The following is a 10,130-nucleotide window of genomic DNA, read 5'->3' as shown; positions in this document are numbered from 1 at the left end:
AAAGTGGTGCTTCAGGTTAAGAACAGTTTCAGGTTAAGAACGGACCTCCGGAACGAATTAAGTTCTTAACCCGAGGTACCACTGTATATCTAATTCAAAATATAAACAAGAATCAACTGTGAAATTAAAAAAAAAATTTTTTTAATGAAACAAAACCAACAGTAAGGTGGAAAACAATGTTTCCTTTTGTACACTTCCACTTTATCTGTATTTGAAAAAAAATTCTGCTACTTTTCTTTCATCAGATCCTCAAAACGAATCTTACGTAACACATCTGCTTCCAACACTTAGCAGAAGAGATGAGGCACCCAGCCTGGGCCTCGTTGCATAGTTTTCTGTTGGGATTTTTTTTTATATCTCAGCTGAGAAAACAAATGTTCAGCTGAGCAATTTTGTCACTGTTAATGTGAAAAATCCGGCAATGGAAAATCTCCATGGTGGCCCCCCTCAGAACTTCTCTTGATGCCCTAAGCACATGCTTATTTTGCTTAATGGTTAATCCAGCCCTGGCATGTAGAAGGCCACAGGCTTATTCCCCCTCAACTATATGGTGGGCTAGGAGAGAACTGTGTCTGAAAAGCATGGAGATTGTCCCTGCCAGCCAGTGTATGCAGTACTGCCTCTGCTAAATGACCCCGTGTCCTGGCTCATTCGAAGGCAGCTTCCTATGCTCCTACGATTGGCAACTCCCCACCCATCTGTGGCTTGGCTGATGCAACACAAGGGTAATGTGTAGTTCACGCTTAGGAGCTGCTGACTCTCTGGCTAAAATGCAACATAGCTGCCTCTCAGTGCTGGCTGCAACCTGCCCCCTTTCCCATTTTCCTCTTTCGCTCCTCTGCGCATAGCCTTGGCAGCTGACTGGGGCACCCTTCACCAGCAAGCACTTGAGGGAAGGACTTAAGCCCAGGGGCAAACGTCACGCTTTGTATGTAGAATTCAATCTCTGGCATCCCATGTATAGGTTGCAAGGGAACTCTCTCAGAGTTAGGGAGTGGTGAATCTCTTTATTTCAGTTTCCAGCAATTTCTCATCTCTCCCATCTTAAGTTCAGTTTGCCACAGTTCCACATCAGTTTCTCTCTGTCTCTCTCTGTGTGTGTTTTTTTAAAGACGTCCTGAAAATTTGTCAGCCCTTTAGCCCCAACAGACACATTTTTGCAAGCGATTACCCTCAACATAATGCATTTTGTGAATGCATTTTCATGAGTCTATGCTTTTTTTAAATTCACGTTTTCTGCCAATATCTACATTTTTGTAGATGCAGAGAAAACTGCATTGCAAAAAGGCACATTTTGAAAGATTTCAGTTTGCATTTCAGTTTTGCCTGTTGTTCTGGAAAGCGCCGAGTAAGCAGATAGACATTAAGATGTGAAGCAAACCAAACATTTGCCCCCCCATCCTGCCAAGGATCCTTTTTATAACACACCCCCTGAAGGGAAGTGAAATTCTAAAGCAGACGAGTGGGTTTGAAAGGAAACCTGCGAAATTGCAGCATTTGCACAACTCCAGACATACAGGCATTACAAAACTGCAATGCAATTTCTGACCCCTGCAGAGGATCATGGTAGCACAGTTTGCAGGCTGTTTTGCTCCCAATGGAATTTCCAGACCAAAATATGTTGTTGTTTAGTCGTTTAGTCAAGTCCGACTCTTTGTGACCCCATGGACCAGAGCACGCCCGGCACTCCTGTCTTCCACTGCCTCCCGCAATTTGGTCAAACTCATGCTGGTAGCTTCGAGAACACTGTCCAACTGGCAATCTTAATTCCGGCTAGGGATTCATCCAGCCCAGCCTTTCGCATGATGAATTCTGCATATAAGTTAAATAATAATAATAACCCCAAGCCTTTGACTTGTCTCTTTTGTTTCATTCTAGCTTCGAGAACACTGTCCAACCATCTCGTCCTCTGTCGTCTCCTTCTCCTTGTGCCATCAATCTTTCACAACATCAGGATCTTTTCCAGGGAGTCTTCTCTTCTCATGAGGTGGCCAAAGTATTGGAGCCTCAGCTTCAGGATCTGTCCTTCCAATGAGCACTCAGGGCTGATTTCCTTAAGAATGGATCGGTTTGATCTTCTTGCAGTCCATGGGACTCTCAAGAGTCTCCTCCAGCACCATAATTCTTTTTTAAAAAAAGATAATTTTTATTAACTGGCCAATCACATCAAATTAAATCACATCACATAAATTCCGAATTACAAAGCCAATTCAAAAGCATCAATTCTTTGGCGATCAGCCTTCTTTATGGTCCAGCTCTCATTTCCATACATCACTACTGGGAAAACCATAGCTTTTACTATACAGACCTTTGTTGGCAAGGTGATGTCTCTACTTCTCAAGATGCTGTCTAGGCCTGTCATTGCCCTTCTCCCAAGAAGCAGGCATCTTTTAATTTCGTGGCTGCTGTCACCATCTGCAGTGATCATGGAGCCCAAGAAAGTAAAATCGCTCACTGCCTCCATTTCTTCCCCTTCTATTTGCCAGGAGGTGATGGGACCAGTGGCCATGATCTTCGTTTTTTTGATGTTGAGCTTCAGAACATATTTTGCACTCTCCTCTTTCACCCTCATTAAAAGGTTCTTTAATTCCTCCTCACTTTCTACCATCAATGTTGTGTCATCTGCATATCTGAGGTTGTTGATATTTCTTCCGGCAATCTTAATTGGGATTCATTCAGCTCAGCCTTTCACATCATGAATTCTGCATATAAGTTAAATAAGCAGGGAGACAATATACAGCCTTGCCGTACTCCTTTCCCAATTTTGAACCAATCAGTTGTTCCATATCCAGTTCTAACTGTAGCTTCTTGTCCCACGTAGCTAATGCTAGCTTCAGAAGAGGGAGCAAATTCAGTGGTAGAGCCTCTGTTTTGCATACAAAAGGCTCTAGGTGTCATCCTTCGCATCACCAAGTCAGGTTGGAGGAGACCCGCTGCCTGAAAACCTGGAGAACTGCAGCTGCAGCCGCTGTAGACAGTTCTGGGCTAGAGATGTTGTTGGTCTTATTCAGTATTAAGCAACTTCCCATGGCAGGGATACGTATTGGGACAGCTCAGTCAACAGAGCAGGATATTCTTAATTATAGGGTCTATCATTCCTGCGTTGTTGGGGGTTGGTGCAATTCTATGATTCTATGTCCTCCATGCCAACTTAAAGGTAAAGGTAAAGGGACCCCTGACCATTAGGTCCAGTCGTGGCCGACTCTGGGGTTGCGGCGCTCATCTCGCTTTATTGGCCGAGGGAGCTGGTGTACAACCTCCAGGTCATGTGGCCATCACGACGAGGCTGCTTCTGGCGAACCAGAGCAGTGCACGGAAACGCCGTTTACCTTCCTGCCGGAGCGGTACCCATTTATCTACTTGCACTTTGATGTGTTTTCGAGCTGCTAGGTTGACAGGAGCAGGGATCGAGCAATGGGAGCTCACCCCGTCGCAGGGATTCGAACCACCGACCTTCTGATTGGCAAGTCTTAGGCTCTGTGGTTTAACCCACAGCACTACCTGCGTCCTCCATGCCAGCTAAGATCCCATTAATTAAAGCTTGCTGGCTGTTGCTGGAGCAATGTCTGAGCTGTCCTTGGTCCTGCAGAAACGGGCAGCAACCTCCACCTGTTGCTTTGTAATGGATTGGTTGGGGGACCAAACAACATATGACTTTTAATGCTTCTTTTTCACAGGATCAAATCCTTTCTGTAGGCCTGGTCACAAAACAGGAACCTAAATGGCTTTTTTTTTGCAACTATATATAGTTCAGTCATTTAAAAATATTTTTAAACTGGTGTGTGTGTGTGTGTGTTGTGTTTTGCAGAGATAGAACAACCTTTGAGTCCTTAGAGAGGTCTTATATGCATGTGTTTCGAACCCGGGGCACTCCAGATGCTACTGGACAACAACTCCCATCTTCCCTAGCCATTGGCCATACTGTCTGGGGCTAATGGGAATTGGAGTCCAACAGCCTCTGGAGGGCTGCAGCTTGGGAAATGCTGGATGTAAGCCCTTTAACAACAACAACAACAACAATATTTTTTTATATCCCGCTCTTCTTGGTTTAAAAACCGGGCTCAGGGCGGCTAACAGCAAATATAAGACATTGATTAAAATGTGACTTAAAAACAGCATAAAAGGTAAAGGTAAAGGGACCCCTGACCATTAGGTCCAGTTTTGGCCGACTCTGGGGTTGCGGCGCTCATCTCACTTTATTGACCAAGGGAGCTGGGGTACAGCTTCCGGGTCATGTGGCCAGCATGACTAAGCCGCTTCTGGCGAACCAGAGCAGCGCACGGAAACGCTGTTTACCTTCCTGCCAGAGTGGTACTTATCTATCTACTTGCACTTTGATGTGATTTTGAACTGCTAGGTTGGCAGGAGCAGGGACCGAGCAACGGGAGCTCACCCTGTCGCGGGGATTTGAACCGCCAACCTTCTGATCGGCAAGCCATAGGCTCTGTGGTTTAACCCACAGCGCCACCCGCGTCCCTTAAAAACAGCATAAAACAGCATAAAATGCAACATAAAATGCAGCATCAATATCAATAAAATTCAGAAATCTTTGGTTCAGATCACTGGGTCGTTTGCTTTCTCCAGAACCACTTTAATTTTGCTCTGCAAGTCCTAAAATCAGGGGTGGAGAATGTATTGCTCTCTGGAAGTTGCAGGACTACAATTCCCATCATCCCTGACCATTCACCATGCTGGCTAGGGCTGATGAGTGAACCTGGGCTGGAAATATTTCTAAGAGGCCAAGCTCACATAATCTGCTGCAGGCCTATCACCGTTAAGAGGCTTCTTGCCTGTAGTTCTCTCCTTTGGCCAGTTGGTGGCACACAAGCCAAACAACCCCCTGACTTCTCCCAGCTCACAGATTCAAGGCCTGACACTTCTGACACCATTTCCTGCAGAGTCTCCAGTACACATTTTGCAAACGCTCGTCTCCTCGCTACGCTTCTAAGTATACAGGTGTCAGCTATGAAGCAGGCCCAAAACAGCACACACACAGTGCAAGCCAGCATGCGTACGTGAATGGACTGTCAGCAAAGGACCCTCCACCTGCGTGTACACGGGTGTTTTAAGGATGCACGTAAATACATAATCCATGCTGCTGCAGATAACAACGGCGTACACACAGCAATCGGCGTTTTGCCTCTCTGTCTTGTTCTGGAATCATAATCCTCGTGTAAACCCAGGTTAGCCCTAGGGTGTGACCATGCAGTGCCCCCTAGTGGATCTCTGTGCAATGTGTTTACGTAAAGTATGTTTCGAGAGGGGAAATTGCAAGTGAAACCTTTGAAAGACTTCCACGTTTTCAAAAATAGCATCCAGCAGAGTTTTACTCGATGGCTCGGCTCATCCTGGGGCTTTTGTTGTTGTTTAGTCGTTTAGTCGTGTCCGACTCTTTGTGACCCCATGGACCAGAGCACGCCGGGCACTCCTGTCTTCCACTGCCTCCCGCAGCTTGGTCAGACTCGTGTTCATAGCTTTGAGAACACTGTCCAAACATCTTGTCCTGTGTCGTCCCTTTCTCCTTGTGCCCTCCATCTTTCCCAACATCAGGGTCTTTTCCAGGGAGTCTTCTCTTCTCATGAGGTGGCCAAAGTATTGGAGCCTCAGCTTCACGATCTGTCCTTCCAGTGAGCACTCAGAGCTGATTTCCTTCAGAATGGAGAGGTTTGATCTTCTTGCAATCCATGGAACTCTCAAGAGTCTCCTCCAGCACCATAATTCAAAAGCATCAATTCTTCGGTTATCAGCCTTCTTGATGATCCAGCTCTCACTTCCATACATCACTACTGGGAAAACCATATGGGTAGCCATATTCAAACTCTGATGAAGACTTTGTGGATAGCGTCGTTATACACTTGAGTCACCAGGTGGCGTTGTAATCTAGGTGGAAGCAGGAGTTTCCTGTGTCTACCCTGTCCTTGTTACAGATAGGTAGCCGTATTGGTCTGCCATAGTCAAAACAATTTTTTTCCCCTTCCAGTAGCACCTTAAAGACCAACTAAGTTAGTTCTTGGTATGAGCTTTCGTGTGCATGCACACGAAATAAGCTGCTGAATTGCAACTTATTACCAAACTTAAAACCATGGAGAGACCTGGTCTGAACAAAGACATTGGATTCTTATCTCATTATACATAACAAAGCCATTTTTCACCTTCTCACCCCTTGCTTTTTCCTGTAAGACCTATTGCAGTCGTTAAGAGTCGTCAACAGGCTCATCACAGCTATCTGCCAATCACCCATTCCTACCACCCTTCTGAGTAATACCCCTCCCCACCTTCTCACTATATAGAAGGGTCTGGTAACTTCTGTTTCAGTGTATCTGAAGAAGTGTGCATGCACACGAAAGCTCATACCAAGAACTAACTTAGTTGGTCTTTAAGGTGCTACTGGAAGGAAACAAAATTTTGTACCCTGTCCTTGGTTCAGCCAGCCAATAGTCTTTGTTTAGGTTCCTGCCTGGCATGCAGTCTTCCATGAGAGTCTCTGAGGCCGCATGATGGAAGCCGAGAATTAACGCCAGTAGTGCAGCAGACAGATGGCATTGCTGTGTCTTCAAGGGAAAAGGCCAGGCTTCTAGCATTTGTACCTTGCCTGGATAACCCAAAGACTTCAAATCGCCCGCCAGTTGCTGAAACTGAGTTGCGTACATCTTGATTCCTTTCTGCACGTCAAGACCCTAAAGCAACTTGGAACCAGGTTACCTGAAGAACTGCCTCTCCCCCATATTTCCCTGCACTCCTCAGATGGAGTGCTGCTGAGTATACTGCGTGTTCTCAAAACGGGGCTTTCGGCGTTGCAGCTACTGGCCTACTGGAATCAATTACCGGCTGAAATTTGACAGGCGCCTGGTATCATGATGTGAAGCCTTCCCCTGAAGTGCGATCCGGTCATTTATGAAATATTAATTGTGCATCTGCAGCAATGCTTTTAGAATATGTACGGCTAGTATTTTATTTTACCTTTGTCTTGCTGTACGCTGCTTTGATGGCCTCGGGCCAGCAAGCAATTTATACCATTGCAGAATTAATAAGTTAAAATTAAAGGGAGTTCTGAAGACCGAGTGCAGAGAGTTCCAGAAAACGCACAGCCTCAGGCTGCAGGTCCACAGTGACACTGTAATAAAAAAAATTAAGGTCTTATATATATAATAAATGTTCATAAATGTACCAACCAAGCATGTACATATAGATATGTGGACCACATGTCGGGAGCAGCACAGGAAGACCGCCCTGAAACCATTTTGACTCCCAAACTGACCAAATGTTTTCTCTGCAAGGAGGGAGGGGGTGAGGGAACCTTCCCATAGTCTCAGGAATTGGGTAATCACCATCTCAAAGGAAGGACCAGACTACCAGGAAAGGCAACCAGATAAAGCATTATCAGATAACCTAGCAGACAGGAAAAACAACATTCAAATTTCTGTTGTAGACCACCTTTTCTGTGAGGTAGGTATGATGTTTGTGGGGGGTGGTCTTGGGTTACACCCCTTCTGTGATGTATGTATGATGTATGGAGGGGTGGTCTTGAGCTCCAGGGCAGGAAATTTAAAAGGTCTATATAAGGGCAGGCACACCTTTGTCCTGGGTCCTCCTCCCTTCCTGCGTGTGAGGGGAGCACCCTGTTGCAACAGTTCAATAAAGATCAGGCTTACTAGCTGCTTTGCTTCTCAATATTCTCTGGTTGGCCTCTGTTATTTTCTCCTACCGATAGGGAACCCACTTAAGGACTCTATACAGGCTCTTGCATACCCCATAAGGGAATAAGGGCAGATTTTGTTTACAACAAAGCCATCCCTGAGCAGGTTTGAAATAGGGCTATGTAAGCTCCCACCCTGTTGAGGATCTGGCCAGAGGGCTTTCTCTCTATGTACAACAGGTGTGGGGATCCTCAGGTCATAGGGGACTAATGCAGCCTTCCAGGTCTCTCTGTTTGACCCTCAGGACCCTAGGCCATGCCACTTTCCGAGGCAACTTGCCTTCTCCTTAGGCCTTATCCTTCACCACATGCACTGGGTTCTGCCCAACTTTTGGGGGGGGGGTGCATGTGTGTGACATTGCATGGCAGTAAGAGGCCCACTAGGCGCAGGTCAATTCTGTGTCCAGGGCAGCTGTTTACCAGCTCCATCTGGTACGCAGGCTGAGACCCTACCTGCCTGCGGACTGTCTTGCCAGAGTGGTGCATGCTCTAGTTATCTCCCGCTTGGACTACTGCAATGCGCTCTATGTGGGGTTACCTTTGAAGGTGACCTGGAAACTACAACTAATCCAGAATGTGGCAGCTAGACTGGTGACTGGGAGTGGCCGCCGAGACCACATAACACCGGTCTTGAAAGACCTCCAGTGGCTCCCAGTACGTTTCTGAGCACAATTCAAAGTGTTGGTGCTGACCTTTAAAGCCCTAAACGGCCTCGGTTCAGTATACCTGAAGGAGCATCTCCACCTCCATCGTTCAGCCCAGACACAGAGTTCCAGCTCCGAGGGTCTTCTGATGGTTCCCTCACTGCGAAAAGTGAGGTTACAGGGAAGCAGGCAGAGGGCCTTCTTGGTGGTGGCGCCCGCCCTGCGGAACGCCCTCCCAGCAGATGTCAAGGAAATAAACAACTACCTGATTTTTAGAAGACACCTGAAGGCAGCTCTGTACGGGGAAGTTTTTAATGCTTGATGTTTCATTGTGCTTTTGACATTCTGTTGGGAGGGCATTATTATATTATATATAATAATATATAATAATGTATTATTATTATTATTATTAAGAGAAGGCCCAGTGGGGCCCCAGTGGGGTCTGTTGGTGGACCCCGCAAGGCTTGCCGTGGCTGTGGGTAAGTTTGCCAGGACCTGCCACAGGCCACAGAACATTGAGGGGGCCTGGACCGCTCCTTGAAAATCTGGGAGGGCTCGGTCCCAGGTCTCCCCATAGATGTCACCCCTGCCCTTCACCAGCCTTCCTCCACCCTCTCCTTGAGTGACTTATTGCCTGGCTGGAAACTTTCCTTGAACTGTGGGGAGGCCTCCTGCTCTCCAAGATGTGGAGATGTGTCTGTGCTATACAAAAATAAAAGTGCCGCGTCAGTTGCTGTGCCCAGTTTCACCACTCGCCTCACCTATCCCTGCCTAAGGTTGCGAGGTTTCCCACCCTTGCTATAAGACTTGCCTTCCCTCTCAGGGAAGATTCCCTGGGTGCCGAATGGCAGGCCTCAGGCCATATTGCGCGTTGCCACAATGAGAACCAGGAAGGGCCCATAATTTGATTCAGCAGCAGAGTACAGTGGTTACATACGCTTCAGGTTACATACGTTTCAGGTTACAGACTCCGCTAACCCAGAAATAGTGCTTCAGGTTAAGAACTTTGCTTCAGAATGAGAACAGAAATTGTGCTCCGGTGGCGCAGCAGGAGGAGGAGGCCCCATTAGCTAAAGTGGTGCTTCAGGTGAAGAACAGTTTCAGGTTAAGAACGGACCTCCGGAACAAATTAAGTACTTAACCTGAGGTACCACTGTACTTGCTTTGCATCCAGAAGGCCCTGGTTTCGGTCCCTGTCCTCTCCAGTTAAAAGAATCAAGAACCGAGGAATGGAAAAGACCTTCTGCTCAAGACACGGGTGAGATGCAGCTGGCCAGAGGAGGTTAAGTTTCCCCAGCATGGTGCCTCTCAGATTTTTTGGGACTACAACTCTGACCATACTAGCTGAGGAGCTGTAGTTCAAAATGTCTGGAGGGCATCATGTGGGAAGTGGTGCCTTTGGCGTCGTGCCCTCTCTAGGGGCCCTCATACTCCAGGCCCCACTGCTGCCACAAACAGGCCCACCATTTAAATTTCCCACAATGAAGTATTGGAAGACACAAGATCTACCCACCTTGGAAGAATGGCAGATGAAGGTGATAGACTACATGGGACTGGCAGAAATGACTGGCAGAATCTGAGACCAGGGAAGAGAGACGTCGGAAGAAGATTGGAAGAAATTTAAGGACTATCTTAGGAAACATTGCAAAATTATTGAATGTTAAAAAGATGTTGGTTTTAGAAATTAAGTGGTTTCCAGCTGTAATGATTAGGTAAAAAGAAAAGAAAGGCTAAAATTTTAATGAAAATTAAGGGAGAGGATTTGCTGAACTAAATAATTAGAAATTGGA

The 10,130-nt window shown here is 46.5% G+C and overlaps 1 protein-coding gene across 1 annotated transcript in view; it reads right to left on the bottom strand.

Moving 5' to 3' along the window:
* LOC310837988 (E3 ubiquitin-protein ligase TRIM11-like) overlaps positions 1–10,130 on the bottom strand; it is a 1,016,249-nt gene that overhangs the window by 508,754 nt on the left and 497,365 nt on the right. The window lies entirely within an intron of this gene.

This window comes from Podarcis gaigeae, assembly GCF_964106915.1.
Source record: "Podarcis gaigeae genome assembly, chromosome: 2".
Classification (NCBI taxonomy): domain Eukaryota; kingdom Metazoa; phylum Chordata; class Lepidosauria; order Squamata; family Lacertidae; genus Podarcis; species Podarcis gaigeae.
This window is presented reverse-complemented; position numbering and strand designations above follow the sequence as displayed.